General features: G+C 43.7%; 1 protein-coding gene across 3 annotated transcripts in view; it reads left to right on the top strand.

Annotated features, from left to right (window-relative positions):
- Positions 1-13,158, top strand: part of MYO5A (myosin VA) — an 847,747-nt gene that overhangs the window by 446,877 nt on the left and 387,712 nt on the right. The window lies entirely within an intron of this gene.

The raw sequence follows: 13,158 nt of genomic DNA on the forward strand, positions 1-13,158 counted from the left end.
TCAGAATTGTAGGCCCATTTTCTGACCAAGGCCCTGGCTTTGAAAAATGTGTCACTTTTTCTGATGAAACATATTTTGCGAGTTAGGGTTAGAGAGAGTGCCTGTTTAGAAAAGAAACCTAAAGAACCTCTGAGAAACCACAATACTATGGGCTAAAGCACGCACAACATTTGTAACTCTTATGTCACTGGAGAATGAATGTTAGAGTATGTCCACACAGCCAATCCTACATTTATTCATCTATGGTGCTCATTAGCTGGCATTTAGGGATTTCTTTGTGAAGCTCATTTATTCAGGTCCAGGAAAAGTACGACAAGTAATGATGGTCACTGAGTGCAACAAGGGAGGATGTTTTGGTCCCCAGAAGAAGCCAACATTGTCCCTGTGGTGGGGTGTATATGTCACTTCACATAGGATGGCAAAAATCCTTGCATTGATCTACTGGTTCAAGAAAATCTTGTCACTATTTCAACAAAAAATATTTTTAATGTAGTTTTACCGCATCTTTTTTTCTCACAAATTTAAACTGATGTAGAGATAATCTAGGCAGAGCTCAGATAGGTCTCCAAAACAATATCCAATTTGATGTCAGTTTTCAGTTGATTTGTTTTTGTTCGCCTACCAGTGATCACCCCTTTCCCACTAAACCTGCTCAAAACCCTTGCTTTGCTTGCTGTTGAGTTTTTCATTGTGCTTTCCATAAAGTCTCAGTCCATTATTTTCAACATTAGTGATGGTATCTAATGTCATCTCATTATCGCTGTCAAATCACAGCAGTGCTGCCTTTCACCCTCCTTATTTATTTTTGTATGTGTTTTCAAGTGTCCTAGTTCTCTTGCTTTTGCTCCATGGTCTCCAAATACCTTTGCAGTGGTCGTAGTGGCTCCCAACTCTGCTCAATGGCCCGGTTGCATTAGTTAAGATGAACACTATTGAGTCTCTGTAGAATGTTTTGCTTTCCTCTCTTTCTCACTCTCTACAACACCAGACTTCGCTCAGTCTCATTTTTAAGTTACACCATACTGTTGACGTCTTAGAGCATTCTTCTTTCTTGGCGCAAATCTATGGCATTGCAACAATTCTGCTATTTGAACAGACTTTTAAAGTCGATGCTTACGTATCAAAATGTGTGGTTCTTGACAGCTACTGTTTTAATTTATGCCATACTAGGCAGTCAATTACTCTATTCATCTGTCTTATGTTTTTTAAAGTGTTTCTGACTAAGGTTTTCCTCCATTTTGCGAAATCCTATTCATTCTTGCAATAAGAGGTAACGCCACAAAATGAGAAAATATGAGGGCTAAATATACATTCCTGCAGTACTATTACAAAGTATAAGAGTTCATGGCTTTGCTGGTGGGAAGTCAAAATGCAATTGTGAGAATTTGGAATATTGGTTGAAGTGGGTGTTAACTCTTCTCAAGCAACAACCAAAATCCTTGTCAGGGCGAACCACAAAAGTCTTGGAATTAACCTGTGCTTAACCATCTGATAGCTTTGTACAAAAGCTGTCAGGCTTAACTTAGAGGCAAAGTGTAAAGTATTTATGCAGCATAAAACAAATTAGTAAAGTGAATACACAACACAAGAAAAATCCAACACCAGATTAGAAAAATAGTTACATTTAATAAATAAACCAAAGACCAAAATGGAATAAAAATCCAATTGGTAGAACCGGAGATATGCCAAGTTTAAAGATTTAATTGAAAATATCGACAAAAGGAAAAGCTCTAAAAGTGGATATCTGGCCACGCTAAACTGGGACAAAGTTACAAATTCAGGCAGACGACAATGGAGTGCGGGCTGGCATAGGGGCCCAGTTAGGCCTGCTGAACAAGAGTACTTTAAATTCTGGTTGAGAAGAGTTGCAGAGTCCCGCGTCGAGCACAACAACAGTAATAAAGTGAAAACACAACACAAGAAAAATCCGAAACCAATTTAGACAAATAAAGGCTGATTTAATAAATAAATGAGACCATAAAAACAAAAATCCAGTAAGTAAAACTGGAGATATTAAGCTTTAAAGGTTTAGATAAAAGTAGCGTCAAAAGGCAAAAGTGGCAACTGAAGGCATCTGTTGCCGCTGAACTTAGACAAAGTGATAAGTGCAAACTGACCACGATGGAGGGCAGACCGGGCCCAGGACCAAGTTTGACCCAATGAGAGTTGTACCTTTTGTCCTTGGTGTGAAGTCTGTGTGGCTTTGCTTTTTGGGGTTTTGCTTTGCTCAGCGTTGGTTCCAATGAAGCTTTTAGCTGTGCGGCGAGGTAATGAGGACCTTTGCATCGGTCAGCGTCAGTTTAGATGAATCTGCCAGCTGTGAGGTGAGGCTTTGCATGGCTTTTCGTCGCTTGACATCGGTTCCAATGAAGCTGTGGTGTGAGGTTTTGTGAGGCTTTGCGTCGCTCTACGTCGATTTTGATCAAGCTTGCAGCAGTGCAGTGAGGCTTTGCTGATGCCAGCCAAGGGTCTAGGGACCTAGAGAGGCACCTTTTGGGAATAAGGAACTCACTGTAGCAGATGTCAGCAGAGCTCAGGCAGGTCCACTGTAGCAGGTCAGCTGGGCAGTTGCAGGGAGGCCTCTGGAGCTTGTTGTGTCCTTGTAGCCAGAACAGGAGATCAGACAGCTGATCCTTGAAATCACTCGGGTAACTTGGGATGAAGGTAGCAGGTCCACTCTTTCTTGTCAAAGAGTTGAGCAGGTCTCAAGCAGCAGGGCAGTCCTCGTTTTGTAGTGTCCACAGGTCCGAAAGTCTACTGAGGGACTGGTTTGAGGGTCCAATATTCATAGACTTCCTCCCACTGTGGTTCTGGAATTTCCTTCCTTCCCCTCCCCAAGCTCCAAGGGATTTGGAGTGACAAAAGGCTGGTGTCTAGTTCTTTTTGAGTGTGCTGGAGGCAGCCTTTTTGAAATGCAATTGCATCAGGGAACTGCTCTGCCCTTCCCATCCTGGCAGGATAGCCCATCCCATCAACACTGAGCCCGCCTCTCCCTTTGTCTCATTGGGAAGAAAACACAAAGGTCAACTACCAACTACACTCAGTCATTTGACTCTGGATACAGGCTGCAGGCACCAAATGGTTAGGACCAGATAATGCCAACTTTCTAAAATTCTGTTGTGCTTCGGAATAAGGCTTTGATGGGCCTTTCCCTGGCATGTGGAGCTCAGAATTCTTTTGCCTCTGTTTGGAACAGATTGTAAAAACTTTGAAATAAATATGGATTATATGGATGAATTTTGGATCGAAGACTTGTCCTTTTTGAGACTGGAATGAACCAGTGTAACATGAAGTTGGTGCGTGACGATGCACCACTTATTTGTGATATTATTCTTGTGCCATTGGGACATGGCGGACTTCTAGTTTACACGCTATAATGGATTACTAAAGACTATAAATTGTGCATCCCATCATTTTCCTTCCTTCACTATTGAAACCACCATTGGTTTGCACCCAGACATTTCACTGTACAAACAGCATAACATCAGCTACAACAGAGGCACCCTGGGAACATGAGGCTACAGCATAATGCATATGACAAGTACTGTTAAACACATCTGAACACTTAACAAAAAATACTTTTATCCTAGAGGACTGTTAATATGTACACACTATCGTTTTTGCAGAGATGTTGACTTTTACTGTTTTGTTCACATCACATGTATTTATAAAGTTTGCTTAGTAGGGACGGGAAAGGAAATGAGTAGCTTTTTACGGGGCCTTTTATATGTTTTTTTTTTTTTTTTGTTCGGCTCACTCCTTTATGTCTATTATTTTTGGCTTGTTGCTCAGAGAGCCACTAGTTTAAATTAGTGACACTTGGTGAGTTCGCTACGGGATAAATAGGAGTGGTTTATGTGTCACATGACTTCGCTGGTCTCATGCACAGCAACACGGCAGATCACAGCGTCGGGTCACCGTGATGAGGGGTTTCACATCGGGGACTGCGTGAGTCAATTAAGTTTTTATATAGTTGAGCATTGATGCACAGACACTTTCATTACGGATGCATAGACACTTTCACTTCTGATGCCTTTTCTGTTTTATTAATTTGCGGGAGGTTTCACATTTATTTTATTTATATTGATTTCTAACAGAGTATAGAGCATATTGGCACGCTTCGATACTTTGCGCGTTGGTTGTTGGGGAGTTTAAGGTTGCACTAGTGGTTTACATTAGTGGTGATACACATTTTTTTTTCTCTTTGGTATCTTTATTCACTCAAGCACAGTGTATACTTTTATTTGTATATCAAGAATGTTTGGTATTGGTGTTATCTGGGTTAGTACATGATGGGTGTTGTAGGCTTGTTGATATATGATGTAACAGATTCTCTACGACTCTTACCAGTTTTTTTACTTTACAGTTACCCCTGAAGAAGGGCCATTGGCCCGAAATGCATTGGGTTTTTTGACAGCATTTCACCCAGGATGTTAAGTCAATTCTGTCGGGCTTTGGAATAAGGCCTGGATGGGCATTTCTCTGGCATGTGAAGCTCAGAATTCTTTTGCCTTTGTTTGCAAGGGATTGAAAAAACATTGAAATAAATATGGATTATATGGATGAACATAGGACTTATCCTTTTTGAGACTGGAATGAAGCAGTCCAACATGAAGCTGGTGCATTATGACGCACCAGTTATTTTTTATATTATTCTTGTGCCTTTGGGACATGGCGCACTTCTGGTTCACGCTATAATGGATTACTGAAGACTGTAAATTGTTTAAGTTGGGCTAAATTTGGAGTGCATCCCATCATTTTTCTTCCTTCAACTTTCTGAAAGTGTCATTATTCGAGTTGCAATTCTTTTGAGACCAAACATGACATTTCTACCTGTTCCCAGTCAAAGGCTACCACATATTAAATGTAATAAGGAAAGCCAATGTTATCCAATGGGAGAGATAGGCCTTACTGTAGTAAAAAACAAACTTAGAAGTGTGTGACTACCAGGACATGTAAAGCTAGAAAACATATGTCCTATTTTTTAAATACAGTGTCATGCCCTATGGGCTTTTTATGGTCTAACCTAGGAGTGACTTATATGTATTAAAAAGGAAAGTTTAGGCCTGGCAAAAGGCTTATTTTGCCAAGTTGAATGGCAGTTTAAAACTGCATACAGGTTGTGATGGCAGGCCTGAGTTATGTTTTGAAAGGCTACTTTTACTAGGTGGCACAATGAGTGCTGCTACCTCCTAATAGCATTTAATATACAGGCCCTGGGTATCAACTTACTAAGGAAATTAAATGTGCCAATTGAGCGTAAGCCAATATTTTCATGTTTAAAGGGTAAGAGCACAAGTACATTAGCATGTGTTAACAATGGTAAGTGCACTGAGGCCTGAAAGCTAATTGCAAAATGTTTGGATGTGACTCTGCAGAGAGGGCCAAGTTCAGTAGTAATTATGTGTTAACCCATGACCATCCCCTTCCAGGACCTGGAGTATTTTATGATTATATCATACACCTAAAAATAATTATACATTAAAAAAACAGTAAATTAAATTTGTAGATGAAGCTTATACAAGGTTCCCATCACCATATCTACTTCGAGCCTTTGCTAATGTGAAAGTTCACAAGGCTGTCCTAATTTGAACAAATTTTGTGGTACAGAAGTTAAAGGCAATTTCCAAAATTCACATCAGAAATATGGTTTTAAAATGTTCTAAAATAAGCAATGTGGGCTATTGCTAATTGGTAAATTTGACAAGGGGAGAAGCATTTACAGCACATGGTGCTTAATTTATAAAAACTGAATAAACGAGTAAGCAAAATAATAGGTTCAGTTGGCCAAAGGTTTTCGTAGGTGGCAGCCGCAAGTGCTGTTGAATGCTGGGGTTGCCGAATAGCAATGCTCATCTGATTTTGATTCCATCTCAAGCCATGTTTCACGCCTATTGGTCCAGAGTGGATCCGCGGCGCATCATCAGGAGTGATAAAAGATGGTTGATGAACCTACCATACACACTGTTGTGATCTAGTATGCAGATATTCTACAGTGGTATAATACCTGGTGTAGATGTGAAGAAATTACGCTCATCCACCTAAAAATGAGATAGTAAAAACAGGAAGAACAAGGAAAATAAAAAGGCAGCATATTGCATATGAAATGTCATAGGAATCCTGGGAACTCTAGCAAGCTGTCTCCACCTGTAACGTGCGCATGCTATGGGTAGAATTCTACGATTCCCCCAAGAATGCTGCAGTCAGTAAAAAACTGGTATGTACTGTATTTAAGTGAAATAGAGAAAGACACACAACAGCAAAGAGATACAAAAGCACACATGCCAGTGTCACACTGTGAGCAATCATGTGACATACATGTAGCATAGAGGAATCTTACCCTATGTAACAATCAAACTTGTCCCAACTAGTCGAAACAGAGGTCCCGCCCACTGCTGCTGACTAAAATAAAGATGTAAGCCAAGGTCAGGCTCGAGTAAATATTCAAAGTCACGTTTAGAGAGCCTAGTGTGACAGTAGAGAGAAAGTGAAGCGTAGCCTCAGAGAATATTACTCACATGGCTTCAGTATATGGAGGACCTGGGACCGACCCTCCTCTGCTCGCCTGGATGAAGACCGAGCAGAGAAGGCAGTCTCTTTTTAAAAGTACTGCGATCACTCGCAGGTGTGCAGAGTGGTCCATGATCCAAATCCGCTGCCGTCCACAGGAAGTGGTGTCAGATGCTAAGAGCGCTGGGGTAGCTGCCTGATTGGCCTCAGCATGCCGTAGCCTCAACAAGGGACTGGAAAGAACCCCATCCTGCTGCAACGGATTGGTGATGGCCATCTTAAAAGTGGTGTCCGGATATCGGGCCAGTATAGTTTTTTTTTACCAGTATTGAGGCTGGATGGGGACAAGTAGGGTAGATGTAGGCAAGAAGCTACCCATACTCATATTGTGTCCCCTAAAGTCAGATTAGAATAGAATGTAATGCAAAACATAACAACAATAGGATATATTAAATGCCAGGTTCACCATACAACTTTGGCTGGACCTCTACCCACACAGACTAAAAGTTCTTATTTCATCCGCCCCATCCGTACATTTAAAGATGGCCGCCATCGTGGACCTGGCAATGAGTAAGCCTCTCTACCATTTCCACTGTTTCCAACGTGCAATAGGATTACACTGCTTACATATTTACAGCCCTCCAATGCAATATATGCCTCCTGTGGGTATCAATAAATCTATTGCACTCCATTAGTTTACCAAATAACCTTGTATGGACCTTTTATCCACCCAGACTAAACAGCACTTGGTGCATCAACCGGATCTGCATCTTTAAATATGGCTGCCAAAATGCACCTGCCATTTGGTGGCATGCTTGAGTGACAATGTCTTGCTCTTAGGTCCCTGTGCCTAGGCAAGTGTATGCAAATTAAGAAGCAAAATGTAAAATTAAAACTTTATGTAAATGTGAAGGAACTTGAAATTGAAGGTTAAAAATTAAGTTAGAATTTTCAGATTGATTTGTGTGAGCAGTGCAAATGCATCATACATAATATAGTATGGATGATGATTGACCTCAGCTGAATTTAGAAAAGCTACAACCTTCAAATCGTTTTCAAATTTAGATTTTTTTGTGTTTGCTTGTGAATTAAATAAAATATTCAAAAATGCCTAGCCGGGGTCCCTGCCCTTCAGTGACTGTGGTGGGTCCCTGGTGTCCAGTAATGTTTCAGTGGGGGTTCCTGGGTTCCCGTTAGGAGTAAGTGGGGTTCCACAGAAGTCAAAAGGTTAAGAACCACAACCTTATATAACCTCCCCGAAGTGAGAGGCTAATGACCCGCAGTACTGTAGACAGGGTAAATAATTGAACGCCACACAGGACCAACGTGTAGTAATGTACAGGCCGACAGAGGAGAAACATAACTATAGTAAATGATCTTTTGGAACTTTCCAGGTTTGGCTAAAGAGCAATCCACAGAACTGAATGGTAAACCTCTATGGAGTCAACCATGAGTAACGGACATTATGGAATGGATGCAGATAACCATCTTATGTGTTGTCTACAGGACTGATGAATAGTAATCTATAAGCATGCCCAGGAGACACTCAGCCATAGTTCTTGTCTTGTTCTTAGGAATTTTCTTACTACTGATAGGGGGCAGTCCATGGGTTAGTTATCCAGGACATCAAGCGCACAATTGAAAATGCGGACGCAGAAACAAAGAATGTTGAAAAGACAAATTTGACAAGGTATGAATCAGGGAGTCTATGATGGAATCAAATTACATTTACATTTCAGCCATTTGATATAAAGAATTAGTAGTGCAAGGAAAATTTCAGACATTGCATGGCGACAGTACTCTCAGGAGTAAGAGATGAGCATCACACAACAAGCGTAGTTTTGAAGAACCAGAATAATTGCCCTATAGCTTCCACTTCTTACTTTTGATTTACCTTATGCTGTACTCTTTCACACAGTCCACCCTCAGACTGAGCCGCTTTTCTAGCCCCTTAATTGATACTGGCATTCCATTCTTCTCGCTAGCCAATGAGTGCCAACATTTTTTAACAGGTGGTATCTAATCTTGATAGTGTATGGGTGTCTTAAAAAGGGTGCAAGTAGGTATTCTTCAACACAGCAATGCTCCCCTCCCCTAATACTCCATTGTTAGTTCTTCTTATCTGGGTTGATGGTGATGTCTTTATTTTTCAATGCACCTTTTGTGTCTGGCTTAAAACATTTCTAGTTGCCTTGCAAGATTTGTCTTTTCCCCAAACAAATCATGATGCAATTACACACCTATAGAAGACTTTTAGTCAACCCTAAGCCCCTTTATCCATTAAGCCATTGAAATGTCACTCAAATTATGCTTCCTCCCACTACAACACACAGTATAGGACAATGGTTCAGTCCATGTCAGACATTGGATACCCTCACTTTTAATGGCTTACATTTAGCTTCTGCACATTTATTATTAATTTACCTAAAAGATAGCCTCCCCCTCCCCCCCCCCCCCCCACAAGGTTACAAATGTACAGGTACTTGTATTTACCAGTGACTGCTAGTAACTGTATATGGTAGGGTGTTATCACTTACTTCGATAACAATCATGAAACATATTTAAGTTGCAATATTGATTAATCATAAACCAACTTTGGCACTGATCCTATGGAAAGTGAGCACAAATAATTAAAATAGCAAAAGTCTATATGCAAGTTTATATGTTGAAGCCACACCCCCTCACCTTTGTGGAGGACATTTGAAGCAGCTGCACCTAACTCAAGAGGAACATCTAGTAATAACATAAAGTACTGCAGTTTTGTGAATGGCTTTTCAGGCTCTTGCCTTTGACTCCAGGGGAACATCTAGTAAAGCCTTAACGTACTGCAGATTTGTGAATGTCTTGGCAGCCTCAAGCTTTGTAGAAAAAATAAAATCATACTAAAAGTTCATATTTATAAATGAATAAAAGCACGTTTATCCAACTGACACAGCCACTCGCATGATATATGTTGGAAGTAGTATCACTCATTAGTAGTACACCCAGTATACTAATTAAACTTTTGTAGAGGCATAGTAGACATGTAAGGGGCACATGCATCAAGCATTTTTGCCTTCGCAAATGGGCCAATTCTCTGGAAATGCGTTTCGAATGCAACAAACCCCAATTTGCGATTCAGTTACCCGTTACTAGATCGCAAAATGGGTTTGTGATTCGGTATTTGGAAGGGGCGTGTTTAGGGCGTTGCTTCCAAATACCGAATCCTAACGGTATGTATGAATGTTTTGCGACCCTGAATGCGGTCGCAAAACATTTGCATATTACCGCCTACTTCAAATAGGTGGCAACCCATTTGCCAATAGGAAGGGGTCCCTAAGGGACCCCTTCCCCTTTATGAATGGTTGTAAAAGCATCTTTAAGAGAAGGCAGTGGTCCCACGGACCACTGCCTGGTCTTAAAAAATGAAAAAACTTTTCATTTTACTTTTTGTAAAGCATCTCGTTTTCCTTTAAGGAAAACGGACTGCTTTACATAAAAAGATTGCTTTATTTAAAAGCAATAATGGACATGGTGGTCTGCTGACCTCAACATGCCACCATCCCTGTGATTTTTGCGATTCCTAGAGGTTCTCAAATTGCGATCTACCTTATTAACATTAATGAGGTGCAACTATATGCGACCCCCTAGGAATCACAATCTGTAGCTGTAGTTTTTTAACCCTAGCTCTGCCGGCACCTAGGGAAACCTAGCAAACCTATACATTTTTGAAAACCAGACACCCAGGGGAATCCAGGATGGGGTGACTTGACTGGCTCCCACCAGGTTCTGTTACCCAGAATCCCTTGCAAACCTAAAAAATTGTCAAAAAAACACATTTTCCTCACATTTCTGTGGTGGAAAGTTCTGGAATCTGTGTGGATCCATAAATTTCCACCCGCCCTGCGTTCCCCAAAGTCTTCCGAGAAAAATGGTACCTCACTTGTGTGGGTAGACCTAGTGCCCGCGACAGGAAACGGTGCAAAACGCAACGTGAACACACCACAATTTCACAGTGAAAAATGACCCTTTTTGGCAAACTGCCTAGCTGTAGTTTTTGAACCCTAGCTCTGCCGGTAAACCTAGCAGACCTATAGATTTTTGAAAACTAGACAACCTTGGGAATCAAGGATGGGGTGCCTCTCACTATGTTCTGTTACCCAGAATCCTTTGCAAACCTAAAACATCTGCGTCCCCCAAAGTCTTATGAGAAAAATGGTACCTCACTTGTGTGGGTAGGCCTAGTGCCCACAACAGGAAATGGCGCAAAACGCAACGTGGACACACCACAATTTCACAGTGAAAAATGACCCTTTTTGGCAAACTGCCTTGCTGTAGTTTTTGAACCCTAGCTCTGCCGGTAAACCTAGCAGACCTATAGATTTTTGAAAACTAGACAACCTTGGGAATCAAGGATGGGGTGCCTCTCACTATGTTCTGTTACCCAGAATCCTTTGCAAACCTAAAACATCTGCGTCCCCCAAAGTCTTATGAGAAAAATGGTACCTCACTTGTGTGGGTAGGCCTAGTGCCCACAACAGGAAATGGCGCAAAACGCAACGTGGACACACCACAATTTCACAGTGAAAAATGACCCTTTTTTGGCAAAGTGCATTGCTGTAGTTTTTGAAGCCTAGCTCTGCCGGCACCTAGGGAAACCTACCAAACCCACACATTTCTGAAAACCAGACACCAGGGCGAGATCAGGGAGGTATGGCTTGCGTGGAACCCCCAACGTTTCCTTACCCAGCATCCCCTGCAAACCTCAAATTTAGCTGAAAAATCATTTTTTCGCATATTTTTGTGTGAGAAAGTTGTGGTATCACCGGACTGACAAAAATTTCCTACCACCCAGCGTTCAATCAATCAATCAATCAAGGAATTTATATCACGCACTACTCACGGCGTCTCAAGGCGCTTGGGGGAGGGGGTCTGCTACTGCTCGAACAGCCAGGTCTTGAGCTGTTTCCTGAAGGCGTGGTGGTCCTGGGTCAGCCGCAGGTGGACGGGCAGGGAGTTCCATGTCTTAGCCGCCAGGTAGGAGAAGGATCTTCCTCCGGCGGTGGCTCTCTGGATGCGAGGGACGACGGCGAGGGCGAGGTTCGCGGATCGTAGCTGTCGGGTGGGCGTGTAGAAGGTCAGGCGGTCGTTGAGGTACCTTGGGCCCAGGTCGTGGAGGGATTTGTGTGCGTGGGTGAGGAGTCTGAACGTGATCCTCTTGTTGACAGGGAGCCAGTGCAGGTCTCTCAGGTGGCACGAGATGTGGCTGCGTCGGGGGGCGTCCAGGATGAGACGGGCGGAGGCGTTCTGGATACGCTGTAGTCTTTTCTGAAGCTTGGCTGTTGTACCGGCGTAGAGGGTGTTTCCGTAGTCTAGTCTGCTGGTGACGAGGGCCTGGGTGACAGTCTTCCTGGTCTCGGTCGGGATCCATCTGAAGATCTTGTGGAGCATGCGGAGGTTGGGGAAGCAAGATGAGGAGACGGCGTTGACTTGTCTGGTCATCGATAGGGAGGAGTCCAGGATGACGCCCAAGTTGCGTGCGTGGTCCGTTGGCTTGGGTGCGGTGCCCAGGGCCGGGGGCCACCAGGAGTCGTCCCATGCGGAGGGCGACGGTCCCAGGATGAGGACTTCTGTCTTGTCCGTGTTCAACTTCAGGCGGCTGATGTTCATCCATTCGGCAACATCTTTCATCCCTTCGTGTAGGTCGGCTTTGGCGGTGTCGGGGTCTCTGGTGAGGGAGAGAATCAGCTGGGTGTCATCGGCGTAGGAGATGATGTTGAGGTTGTGTTGGCGTGCGATGGCAGCGAGGGGTTTCATGTAGATGTTGAAGAGAGTGGGGCTGAGCGATGATCCTTGCGGGACGCCGCAGATGACTTCGGTGGCCTCAGAGCGGAACGGAGGGAGGCGTACTCTCTGTGTTCTGCCGGAGAGGTATGAGATGATCCATTCCAGAGCAATCCCCTGGATGCCGGTGCCGTTGAGGCGTTGGACTAGGGTGCGGTGGCAGACAGTGTCAAATGCTGCGGAGAGGTCAAGGAGGATGAGTGCCGCTGTTTCACCTTTGTCGAGCAGGGCTCGGATGTCGTCGGTGGCTGCGATGAGGGCGGTCTCGGTGCTGTGGTTGGCTCTGAATCCGGATTGCGATGGGTCGAGGGATCCGTTCGTCTCGAGGAAGGCGGCCAGCTGCTTGTTGACGACCTTCTCGATGACTTTGGCAGGGAATGGAAGGAGCGAGATAGGGCGGAAGTTCTTGAGGTCGGTCGGGTCCGCAGTTGGTTTCTTCAGTAGTGCGCTGAGCTCGGCATGCTTCCAGCTCTCCGGGAAGGTGGCTGTGTCGAAGGAGGCGTTGATGATGTCTCGGAGGTGGGGTGCGATGGTAGAGGCGGCCTTGTTGAAGACATGGAGGGGGCATGGGTCGGTCGGAGATCCGGAGTGGATGGTGTTCATCATGCGTGTCGTGTCTTCGAGGGTCACTTTGGTCCATGTCTGGAGGATAGCGGCGGGGTGCGTAGGTTCGGTCGATGGGTGCGGGGGTGGAGCGCCGAAACTGTTGTGGATGTCGGCGATCTTGCGGTGGAAGTACGAGGCGAGGGAGTCGCAGAGGTCCTGCGAGGGAGTGATGTCGTTGTTGCCGGTGCTGGGGTTGGAGAACTCCTTGACGATGTTGAA

Source organism: Triturus cristatus, chromosome 3_1, assembly GCF_964204655.1.
Source record: "Triturus cristatus chromosome 3_1, aTriCri1.1, whole genome shotgun sequence".
In the NCBI taxonomy this organism is placed as follows: Eukaryota; Metazoa; Chordata; class Amphibia; order Caudata; family Salamandridae; genus Triturus; species Triturus cristatus.